Source organism: Oryctolagus cuniculus, chromosome 12, assembly GCF_051225735.1.
Source record: "Oryctolagus cuniculus isolate XC-2025 breed Fujian yellow rabbit chromosome 12, ASM5122573v1, whole genome shotgun sequence".
NCBI classification, from domain to species: Eukaryota; Metazoa; Chordata; class Mammalia; order Lagomorpha; family Leporidae; genus Oryctolagus; species Oryctolagus cuniculus.
This window is the reverse complement of record NC_142878.1, coordinates 113,156,854-113,169,872: the sequence shown is the minus strand read 5'-3', so window position 1 is coordinate 113,169,872 and position 13,019 is coordinate 113,156,854. Positions and strand designations below refer to the sequence as shown.

Genomic DNA, 13,019 nt, shown 5'->3' with positions numbered 1-13,019 from the left:
GAAGAAATGCAAGAAGCAGATCTCAAAAAATTGATAAGAACATTAAGAAGTTCTCAAAAACAAATTCTTGAACTACAGAAATCCTTAATGGACAAGATAGAAAATCTCTCTCGTGAAAATGAAATATTAAGGAGGAATCAAAATGAAACGAAACAACTAGTACAACAGGAAACTGTGATAGTGACTGAAGTGAAGAATTCAATAGATCAAATGAAAAACACAATAGAGAGCCTTACAAACAGAATGGGAGAAGCAGAAGAGAGAATATCGGACTTAGAAGACAGAGAACAGGAAAGGATACAGTCAAACCAAAGAAAAGAAGAGGAAATTAGAAATCTAAAACATATTGTCGGGAATCTTCAGGATACTATTAAAAAAAACCAACATTCGGGTTCTAGGAGTTCCTGAAGGCATGGAGAGGGAGAAAGGATTAGAAGGCCTTTTTAGTGAGATATTAGCAGAAAATTTCCCAGGTTTGGAGAAGGACAGAGAAATCCTAGTACAAGAAGCTCACAGAACCCCTAATAAACACGACCAAAAGAGATCCTCACCACGACACATTGTAATTAAACTCTCCACAGTGAAACATAAAGAAAAGATCCTAAAATGTGCAAGAGAGAAACGTCAGATTACTCTCAGAGGATCTCCAATCAGACTCACAGCTGACTTCTCATCAGAAACTCTACAAGCTAGGAGGGAATGGCGAGATACAGCCCAGGTACTAAGAGAGAACAACTGCCAGCCCAGAATATTATATCCTGCTAAGCTCTCATTTGTGAATGAAGGTGAAATAAAGACTTTTCATAACAAACAGAAATTGAAAGAATTTGTTGCCACTCGTCCAGCCCTGCAAAAGATGCTTAAAGATGTGTTACACACAGAAACACAGAAACACGGTCATCAATATGAAAGAAGGTAAAGGAAGGAGACCAAGGAAGGAAAGCTCACAGCAAAAGATCACAGGGAATTCAAAGCATATATTAGAACTTATCTTTGGCAAATGGCAGGGCAAAGTTACCACTTATCATTAGTCACATTGAACGTGAATGGCCTGAACTGTCCAGTTAAAAGACACCGATTGACTGATTGGGTTAAGGAACAAAACCCATCTATTTGCTGCTTACAAGAAACACATCTTTCCAACAAAGATCCATACAGACTGAAAGTGAAAGGCTGGAAAAAGATATACCATGTCAACAGAAATGAAAAAAGAGTGGATGTAGCCATCTTAATATCAGACACCATAAACTTTACCACAAAAACCATTAAGAGAGACAAAGAGGGACACTACATAATGATTAAGGGATCAATTCAACAGGAAGATATAACAATTATCAATGTATATGCACCTAACTACAGGGCACCGGTTTATCTAAAAGATTTGTTAACGGACTTAAAGGGAGACTTTGACCCCAATACAATAGTACTGGGGGACTTCAATACTGCACTCTCAGAAATAGACAGATCAATAGGACAGAAGATCAACAAGGATACAGTAGATTTAAATGACACTATAGCCCAAATGGATCTAACAGATATATACAGAACTTTCAATCCTACAGCTAAAGATTTTACATTCTTCTCAGCAGTACATGGAACCTTCTCTAGGATTGACCACATACTAGGCCATAAAGCAAGTCTCAGCAAATTCAAAAGAATTAGAATCATACCATGCAGCTTCTCAGACCATAAAGGAATGAAGTTGGAAATTAGCAACTCAGGAATCCCTAGAGCATACACAAACACATGGAGATTGAACAACATGCTCCTGAATGAACAATGGGTCATAGAAGAAATCAAAAGAGAAATCAAAAACTTTCTGGAAGTAAATGAGGATAACAGCACAACATACCAAAACTTATGGGACGCAGCAAAAGCAGTGTTAAGAGGGAAGTTTATATCAATAGGTGCCTACATCAAGAAATTGGAAAGGCACCAAATAGATGAGCTTTCAATTCACCTCAAGGATCTAGAAAACCTACAGCAAACCAGACCCAAATCTAGTAGGAGAAGAGAAATAATTAAAACCAGAGAAGAAATCAACAGGATTGAATCAAGAAAAACATTACAAAAAATCAGCCAAACGAGGAGCTGGTTTTTTGAAAAAATAAACAAAATTGACAGCCCATTGGCCCAACTAACTAAAAAAAGAAGAGAAAAGACCCAAATCAATAAAATCAGAGATGAAAAAGGAAATGTAACAACAGACACCACAGAAATAAAAAGAATCATCAGAAATTACTACAAGGACTTGTATGCCAGCAAACAGGGAAACCTATCAGAAATGGATACATTCCTGGACACATGCAACATACCTAAATTGAACCAGGAAGACATTGAAAACCTAAACAGACCCATAACTGAGACAGAAATTGAAACAGTAATAAAGGCCCTCCCAACAAAGAAAAGCCCAGGACCAGATGGATTCACTGCTGAATTCTACCAGACATTTAAAGAAGAACTAACTCCAATTCTTCTCAAACTATTCAGAACAATTGAAGAAGAGGGAATCCTCCCAAATTCTTTCTATGAAGCCAGCATCACCTTAATTCCTAAGCCGGAAAAAGATGCAGCACTGAAAGAGAATTACAGACCAATATCTCTGATGAACATAGATGCAAAAATCCTCAATAAAATTCTCACCAATAGAATGCAACAACACATCAGAAAGATCATCCACCCAGACCAAGTGGGATTTATCCCTGGTATGCAGGGATGGTTTAATGTGCGCAAGACAATCAATGTGATACACCACATTAACAGACTGCAGAAGAAAAACCATATGATTATCTCAATAGATGCCGAGAAAGCATTTGATAAAATACAACACCCATTCATGATGAAAACTCTAAGCAAACTGGGTTTGGAAGGAACATTCCTCAATACAATCAAAGCAATCTATGAAACACCCACAGCCAGCATCCTATTGAATGGGGAAAAGTTGGAAGCATTTCCACTGAGATCTGGTACCAGACAGGGATGTCCACTCTCACCACTGCTATTCAATATAGTTCTGGAGGTTCTAGCCAGAGCTATTAGGCAAGAAAAAGAAATTGAAGGGATACAAATTGGGAAGGAAGAACTCAAACTATCCCTCTTTGCAGATGACATGATTCTTTATTTAGGGGACCCAAAGAACTCTACTAAGAGACTATTGGAACTCATAGAAGAGTTTGGCAAAGTAGCAGGGTATAAAATCAATGCACAAAAATCAACAGCCTTTGTATACACAGACAATGCCATGGCTGAGGAAGAACTTCTAAGATCAATCCCATTCACAATAGCTACAAAAACAATCAAATACCTTGGAATAAACTTAACCAAGGACGTTAAAGATATCTACGATGAAAATTACAAAACCTTAAAGAAAGAAATAGAAGAGGATACCAAGAAATGGAAAAATCTTCCATGCTCATGGATGGGAAGAATCAATATCATCAAAATGTCCATTCTCCCAAAAGCAATTTATGGATTCAATGCAATACCAATCAAGATACCGAAGACCTTCTTCTCAGATCTGGAAAAATTGGTGCTGAAATTTATATGGAGGCACAAGAGACCTCGAATAGCTAAAGCAATCTTGTACAACAAAAACAAAGCCGGAGGCATCACAATACCAGATTTCAGGACATACTACAGGGCAGTTGTAATCAAAACAGCATGGTACTGGTGCAGAAACAGATGGATAGACCAATGCAACAGAATTGAAATACCAGAAATCAACCCAAACATCTACAGCCAACTTATATTTGATCAAGGATCTAAAACTAATTCCTTGAGCAAGGACAGTCTATTCAATAAATGGTGCTGGGAAAATTGGATTTCCACGTGCAGAATCATGAAGCAAGACCCCTACCTTACACCTTACACAAAAATCCACTCAACATGGATTAAAGACCTAAATCTACGACCTGACACCATCAAGTTACTAGAGAACATTGGAGAAACCCTTCAAGATATTGGCACAGGCAAAGAGTTTCTGGAAAAGACCCGGGAGGCACAGGCAGTCAAAGCCAAAATTAACTATTGGGATTGCATCAAATTGAGAAGTTTCTGTACTGCAAAAGAAACAGTCAGGAGAGTGAAGAGACAACCGACAGAATGGGAAAAAATATTTGCAAACTATGCAACAGATAAAGGGTTAATAACCAGAATCTACAAAGAGATCAAGAAACTCCACAAAAACAAAACCAACAACCCACTTAAGAGCTGGGCCAAGGACCTCAATAGACATTTTTCAAAAGAGGAAATCCAAATGGCCAACAGGCACATGAAAAAATGTTCAAGGTCATTAGCAATCAGAGAAATGCAAATCAAAACCACAATGAGGTTCCACCTCACCCCGGTTAGAATGGCTCACATTCAGAAATCTACCAACAACAGATGCTGGCGAGGATGTGGGGAAAAAGGGACACTAACCCACTGTTGGTGGGAATGCAAACTAGTCAAGCCACTATGGAAGTCAGTCTGGAGATTCCTCAGAAACCTGAAGATAACCCTACCGTTCGACCCAGCCATCCCACTCCTTGGAATTTACCCAAAGGAATTTAAATTGGCAAACAAAAAAGCGGTCTGCAGCCTAATGTTTATTGCAGCTCAATTCACAATAGCTAAGACCTGGAACCAACCTAAATGCCCATCAACGGTAGACTGGATAAAGAAATTATGGGATATGTACTCTTTAGAATACTATACCGCAGTAAGAAACAACGAAATCCAGTCATTTGCAACAAAATGGAGGAATCTGGAACACATCATGCTGAGTGAAATAAGCCAGTCCCAAAGGGACAAATACCATATGTTCTCCCTGATCGGTGACAACTGACTGAACACCAAAAAGGAAACCTGTTGAAGTGGAATGGACACTATGGGAAACAGTGACTTGATCAGCATAGCCCTGACTGTTAATGAACAACTTAATACATTATCCCTCTTAGTAGTTTTTTTTGTCTGTTCTACTTAATATGACTGGTTTAATTCTGTAATTAATACACAGTTATTCTTAAGTGTTGAAATTTAACTGAAATGTGATCCCTGTTAAACATAAGAGTAGGAATAAGAGAGGGAAGAGATATATAATTTGGGACATGCTCAAGCTGACTTGCCCCAAATGGTAGAGTTAGAAACATACCAGGGGACTCCAATTTAATCCCATCAAGGTGGCATGTACCAATGCCATCTCACTAGTCCCAGTGATCAATTTCAGTTCACAATTGATCATAATGAAAGGACTAAGAGTCAAAGGGAGCACATAAGCAAGTCTAGTACCTGCTAACACTAACCGATAGAATAAATAAAGGGGAGAGTGATCCAACATGGGAAGTGAGATACTCAGCAGACTCATAGAATGGCAGATGTCCTAAATAGCACTCTGGCCTCAGAATCAGCCCTAAAGGCATTCAGATCTCGCTGAAAAGCCCATGAGAGTATTTCAGGCATGGATAGCCAAGACACTCTGGCAAAAGATCTCTGTGAGTGAGATCCCAATGGAAAGAACAGGTCTTCAAAGAAGGAGGTACCTTTCTCTGAAGGGAGGAGAGAACCTCCACTTTGACTATGACCTTGTCTAAACAAGATAAGAGTCGGAGAACTCAGAGGGCTTCCATAGCCTTGGAAACTCATGACTGGAGCATAGGGAGATTACTGATGCCATAGACAGGAGTGTCAATTGGTAAAGTCAACAACAGGAGTCACTGTGCACTTACTCCTCATGTAGGATCTCTGTCCTTAATGTGCTGTGCATTGAGATTTAATGCTATAACGAGTACTCAAATAATATATTTCACTTTGTGTTTCTATGGGGGTGCAAACTGTTGAAATCTTTACTTAATGCATACTAAACTGATCCTCTGTATAAAAAAAAAAAAAAAAAAGAAAAGAAAAGAAACTATCAACTCCCAACTTGACTCTCACTGGGATTAAACATGACAATAGGTCTGATCTGATTTCATCATTAAAAAAAATCATCTATTATTTTTCACTTTATGTTTCTGTGTGGGAGCAAACTGTTGAAATCCTTACTTAATGTATACTAAGCTGATCTTCTGTATATTAAGATAATCGAAAATGAATCTTGATGTGAATGGAAGGGGAGAGGGAGTGGGAAAGGGGAGGGTTGTGGGTGGGAGGGACGGTATGGGGGGAAGCCATAGTAATCCATTATTCGTACTTTGGAAACGTATATTCATTAAATAAAAGTTAAAAAAAAAAAAAAGAAAAAACAAAAAACAAAAAAAAAAAAAAAGAAAGTAAATACAAGGAAAGGGAGTTGCTATATTCTGTGAGGATGGTAGAGTTTAAAACAAAGATGCATCTAAAACTTTGGGGAGGAAAGTAAAGATGAGAAAGCCTGGCCACTCCTCCAGTATTGTGCCCACTGTGGCCCTGTCCTAACTAGTTTTCAGTGATGCCCTTGCAACACTTCCATCTCCCATGTCTCTGCCTCCCTCTTCTAAATCACAGTACTTATTACTGGAAGTTCAAAACCTTCATTCCAGTACCTGATGTATTATTACAGCTCTGAGTCTCCCAAATCATTTTCAAAACTGCATGCAACTCTGGCCTTCAGTTGTAGATGGAGTGCCGAAGCTCAAAAGAGAGAAGGTTGAAAAATCTGTGAACACTGAGTGGCCATTGTTCACATTAAAGCTCAGGGGAACAGACCAAGGCTCTCTGCTCAGCCTCATTACTGATCTCTCGCCCCTGGCATTCCTGTCTCAGTTTGGACATCTCTACACAGCCTCTTCCCTTCTCCCAGTGTGAAAACAATGTCCACCACAGGGGAGTTTGCTCAGGACATTCTGGAAATTTCCCAGCCCCCTACACTAGGAGCTAACATGCTGGGGGACTGAACAAGGCCTGGAGAGCACAGGTGACCATAGCCTTAGGCTTTTCCATTGGCTGCCTTCATTCAGACTCACTCTCCCCAGAGGCCCTGAATGACTATAGGACTTTTTAACTATGGAAAGAAAGAACACACAAATGCAGTAGTAATGGGAGCATTGCTGAAAGTCTCAAAAAATTTTTAAACATGTGAAATAATTATTTTCCCTTGACACTTTTTTTATGAAATTTGCTAGATGTCTGACTTTCTGAAGCCTAATTAAATATAAAAATCAGGGGCTGGTGCTGTGGCACAGCAGGTTAAAGCCCTGGCCTGCAGTGCCAGCATCCCGTGTGGGAGCCAGTTCTAGTCATGGCTACTCCTCTTCCAATCCAGCTCCCTGCTATGGCCTGGGATAGCAGTAGAAGAAGGCCCAAGTCCTTGGGCCCCTGCATCCACATGGGAGACATGGATGAAGATCCTGGCTCCTGGCTTCAGATCGGCACAGCTCCAGCCATTGTGGCCATTTGGGGAGTGATCTAATGGAAGGAAGACCTTTCCCTCTCTCTCTCTCTATCTCTCTCTGTAACTCTACCTCTCAAATAAGTAAATAAATAACATCTTTTTTAAAAAATCAAAGCTTAAAGTTAACTTACAAATAAATCATTTCAAAAAATACAAACAATAAAGGCAGCGATGTTGTGCCTTTCCCCCTTTTAAACCCAACACCTACAGTTCAAGCTAACTCAAACTTCAAACAATAAATTTCACTGCCTAGCACAGAAATGTCTCAGAAGCGGGCTGGAGCTCAGCAGGTGCAAGTTTGATTAGTTTGGGGGTAGCTGGGCACCTGGCACTGCTCCCACCGCCTGCCTAGCCCCAGGAGCCACACCTCTGGGGCACTTTCTGTGGGTTCCCAGTGCCTACCCACACTGGAGGCTGGGCAAAAGTTGGCCCCTCACTGGCTGCAGCCAAGGAACCCCATATCATGGAGTATTTCAGTGCCCAGGTGTTGCAGAAGGATGTTGGCAGCAGGTTGCAGGTCATCCAGGAACTCCTGCTGTATCTCAATACCCCCAGTGCCATCTCGGACCTGGAAGATGACCAGAGCCACCTGGCCAAGATCATTGATGCGCTCATTGGCTGGGTGAGATCGAGCAATGATCAGGTATCATTAATGGGATTGGCAATTTAAGTGCCTTTTTCATAAATTTTCAGCACAATTTAAATCTTACACAGCAAAGATTATTGAAATTTTAATAGAATGGAAGATGTCAAAAATAAGGTTTGAGATGAAGCTCAAACAGTGATATTGAAGTTCATGAATGAAGTAGCACCACCTATGTGTGTATGGGGACTGTTGGCTTCAGTTTTTAAACACGAGAATTTTCTATCTCAACAAGGTATGTGTCTGTGTCTTATTGAAACATTAAACAATTTTGCGACTCAGCCATTAGTCCTCATCAAGTTGGTATAACATTGTGTGTCCTATTTGGAGATTCTAATAGTCAAGTGAGAGAAGCTGCAATATTGGGTATAGTGGAGATTTATAGACATGTGGGAGAGAAAGTGTGAGTAGATCTTTAACAAGAGGAATTCCTTCTGCTAGATTAAAAATGATCATTTCTAAATTTAAAGAAGTGCTAAATCCAGGTGGTATGATTTTTGAGTGTCTGCAAACATAAACGCTTTGATGATGAAAAAATCAGGGGATGGAAATAGACCATCATCAGCTGCTTCAGCCTTCAAGGTTCCTGAACCTAAAATGTCCAGAAATCCTGTTAACAGTGCAAGGAAACCTGGTTCAGCAGGTGGCCCTTAGCTTGGAGATGCTTCAAAAGGAGGTGCTGGAGCCATTGACGAAGATGATTTTGTATTCTTCCTTTTTTTTTTTTTTTGACAGGCAGAGTTAGACAGTGACAAAGAGAGACAGAGAGAAAGGTCTTCCTTCCCTTGGTTCACCACCCAAATAGCCGCCATGGCCAGCACACTGCACCAATCCAAAGCCAGGGGCCAGGTGCTTCCTCCTCGTCTCCCATGCAGGTGCAGGGCCCAAAGACTTGGGCCAGATGAGGATGATTTTGTAAAAGCTTTTACAGATGTCCCTTCTATTCAGATCTATTCTAGTCAAGAACTTGAAGAAACATTAAATAAAATCAGGGAAAGTTTGTCAGAGGACAAACATGACTGGGATCAGCGTGCCAATGCACTTAAGAAAATCTGGTCACTGCTGGTTGCTGGAGCTGCACAATATGATCACTTTCTCCACATTTATGCTTGTTGGGTGGGTCATTTAAACTTGCAGCTAAGGATTTTAGATTCCAAGTGGTTCAGGAAGCTTGTGTTACCATAGCTGGAACAGACATGGCAACTTCTGGATGTTCATCATTCAGAATACACATGTGTCCAGACTTGTGCCTTTAATAATATGCAATTGCACATCAAAGTCAGTCTGTGAGGATAGGTTCATTTGAATTTTTAGATTTCTTGCTGCAAGAGTGGCAGACTCATTCCTTACAAAGACATGCAGCTGTCTTGGTCAAAAAAATTAAGGAGGGGGGCTGGTGCCATGGCGCACTTGGTTAATCCTCCACCTAAGGCACTGGCTTCCCATATGGGCACCAGGTTCTAGTCTCAGTTGCTCCTCTTCCAGTCCAGCTCTCTTCTGTGGCCTGGGATAGTAGTGGAGGATGGCCAGAATGCTTGGGCCCCTGCACCCTCACAGGAGACCAGGAGGAAGCACCTGGCTCCTGGCTTCAAATTGGTGCAGCACCAGCCATAGCAGCTATATGGGGAGTGAACCAATGAAAGGAAGACCTATCTCTCTGTCTCTCTCTCACTGTCTATAATACTACCTGTTAAACAAAAGTATTCATGCCTACTTGAAGAGTTCCAGCAGTGTTGAATCTCTCCCACAATCAGACAGGTCCTCATCTAGCTCACAAGAAAGTTTCAATTGCCCTTTTTCTTCCAAATGGTCTACAGCAAATCTGTCAGCTGTGGCTGGAAGAGTATCAGCAGATAGCAGCAAAGCCAGTTCCCTTCCAGGAAGTCTGCAGTGTTCACAAAGTGACATTGATGTGAATACTTTTGCTGGTGCCAAGGCACATCATGCTTCTGGGCAGTCTGTGCAAAGTGGGCAGTTGGGTGCAGGTGGGTGCAGGTGCGCTGAATCCAGGTTCCTATGCTTCCTAGGGCAGGTGAGAGCAAAGCTTTCAGCACCGCATTCTGGCATGGGAAATGCCAAGATGGATTCTAGAGGACAACGCTGAATGAAAATGGTCTCCAAATCACAGCCTGGTAGCCAGTCGGGGTCTTCTGGAAGAGTTCTGTCCACAATAGCCCTCTATACTGTGAGCTCTGGTGTTCAAAGAGTCCTGGTCAATTTTGCCCTAGTGCAGAAAACAAACAAGGTACCAAGAGGCCAGGGATGTAGCAGAGATGCTAGCCCATCAAGACTCTGAGTTGCCCAGAATAGTCATATTCCTTGACCAATGTGAGTCAGGGATGCAGCTGGGAAGAAAATCAAGAGAGCAACCAGGACACAAATCCTGTTTGATTTTTCAACCCCTGGGTCTGGGGTATGGGATCAGTCAATCAAGCTGACCGTCATCTTCAGTCAGTGATATGAGAGTCCTGAACACAGGTTCCAATGTGGAAGAGGCAGTAGCAGATGCCCTGGAAAAACCTGCTCAAAGATATGAATTATATGGAATGTTTTCAGATGATGATGCCAACAGCAATGTGCCTAGTGGTTATTAAGAAGGCTTATATAGTTCTCAAAATGGTAGTAGTCCAACATATATGAGGCAGATGGAAGATGCTGCAAAAGTCCTTAATAGATGTGCTAGTTCCAATTGGTCAGAAAGGAAGGAAGGACTCCTGGGCCTGCAGAACTTATTTAAAAAAAATCAGAGACCCTTAAGTCGAGTTGACCTGAAAAGATTATGTGAGATTTTCACAAGAATATTTGCTAATCCTTATGGCAGGATGTTCAACATGTTTTTGGAGAGCCTAGTGGATCTGATACAGGTCCACAAGGATGATCCTCAAGATTGGTTATCTGTGCTGCTCACACAACTAATAAAAAAAGAAATGGGTGCTGACTTGCTTGGGTCTGTTCAGGCAAAAGTTCAGAAAAGCCCTGATGGCACCAGAGAATCTTTTCCAATTGATCTTCAGTTTAATATTCTAATGAGATTTACAGTTGACCAGACCCAAACACCAAGCTTCAAGGTGAATGTTGCTATACTTATATACATAAAAACTATAGCCAAACAGATGGGCACAAGAGATTTTATGAATTACAGTGAAACTTGCCTGGCAATGTCTCAAGTTATCATTTGGCAACAGAACCCAAATGTTCTGATGTTCGGAAGGCAGCACAATCAGTGCTGATTTCTTTATTTGAACTCAATACACTGGAGTTTACAATGTTATTAGGAACTTTACCAAAATCTTTTCAGGATGGTGCTACCAAGCTTCTTCATAATCACCTTTGAAATACCAGCAACAGAATGCAGAATTCCATGGGGAATCCTTTGATGAGGCCAACACCATGATCGCCAGCCAACTAGTCCATTCCTCTTTCTTCTCCTACCAGTAAATCACAGAATACATTATCTCCAAGTGCATTTGAGTATGATTCAGAAAATATAAACTCTGAAGATATTTACAGCTCTCTTTGAGGTGTCACTGAAGCAATACAGAATTTCAGTTTCTGTAGTCAAGAAGATATGAATGAGCCATTGAAAAAGGATTCTAAAAAAGATGATGGTGATTCAGTGTGTGGTGGTCCTGGTATTGCTGACCCAAGAGCAGGAGGTGATGCTACTGACTCAAGCCAAACAGCTCTTGATAATAAAACTTCATTGCTCCATTTGTTGCCTGCTCACTCCTACTTATGCTCTCAAGACTGTAATCCACACCATTCTTAAGATAGCATCAGTCCCTTCAACATTTCTACACTCAAGGAACCCATGTTTGATGATGATGCTGCCCAATTTCCTGATGATCTTTCCTTAGAGCATTCTGACCTAGTTGCAGAATTATTGAAGGAGCTGTCTAATCACAATGAACGTGTGGAAGAAAGAAAGATCACCCTCTAAGAACTCATGAAAGTGGAATAGGAAAAATCTTTCAGTGTTTGGGATGAACATTTCAAAACAATATTGCTTTTATTGCTTAAAACCCTTGGAGATAAAGAGCCAACAATCAGGGCTTTGGCATTAGAGGTTTTGAGAGAACCTAAGGCATCAACCAGCAAGATTTAAAAATGATGCAGAACTGACTGTAATGAAAACATTGGAAGCACATAAAGATCCTCATAAGGAGGTGATGAGATCTGCTGAGGGAGCTGCATCAGCATTAGCTACTTCCATTACTCCAGAGCAATGTATCAAAGTGCCTGGTCCTATCATCCAGACTACAGAATACCCAATTAACATGCCTGCAATCAAAATGCAAACAAATGTGATAGCGAGAATGTCCAAGGAACCCCTTAACCGACTTTTGCCAGAAAGTATGCTAGGCCTAATACAGGGTTATGATCACTCAGAGAGCAGTGTTCAGGAAGCTGGTGTCCTCTGTCTGGTGGCTGTTCATGCAGTGATTGGTGATGAGCTAAAACCACATCTTAGCCAACTCACCAGCAATAAAATGTTTGTCATCTTTGCATCAAAAGTGCACAGAGAGGTTCAGGAGGAATTGATCCCACTACTGATATTTCTGGACAAAGTTAATGAAGCTCATCAAAGTGAACCAGGTCTCTACTGAAAAGGACAGACTACCCTCATTAGTGAAAAGGAACACTCAAAAACATCTTTTGGAGCTTAACCATTGTTTCCTAGTTTTAGAACTTCATTTTGTTTCATTTTCTACTTTCTGTAATGGAGGACTGCCCTCAGCCTGCATGTAACTTTTAGAGTAGTAATTACAGATTCATGAAGAAGCAGTATTTTTTTTAAGATTTGTTTTATTTATTTGAAATACAGAGTTATAGAGAGAGGCAGAGACAGAGAGAGAGGTCTTCCATCCACTGGTTCACTCCTCAGATGTCCACAATGGCCAGAGCTGCGCTGATCTGAAGCCATGAGCCAGGAGCTTCTTCCACGTGGATGCAGGAGCCCAAGCACTTGGGGCATCTTCCACTGCTATCCCAGGCCATAGCAGAGAGCTGGATTGGAAGAGTAGCAGC

General features: G+C 41.0%; 1 pseudogene; it reads left to right on the top strand.

The window, feature by feature from the left end:
* Positions 1-7,664: 7,664 nt before the first annotated feature.
* LOC100343116 (CLIP-associating protein 2-like) lies at positions 7,665-12,564 on the top strand (annotated as a pseudogene).
* Positions 12,565-13,019: the final 455 nt, after the last annotated feature.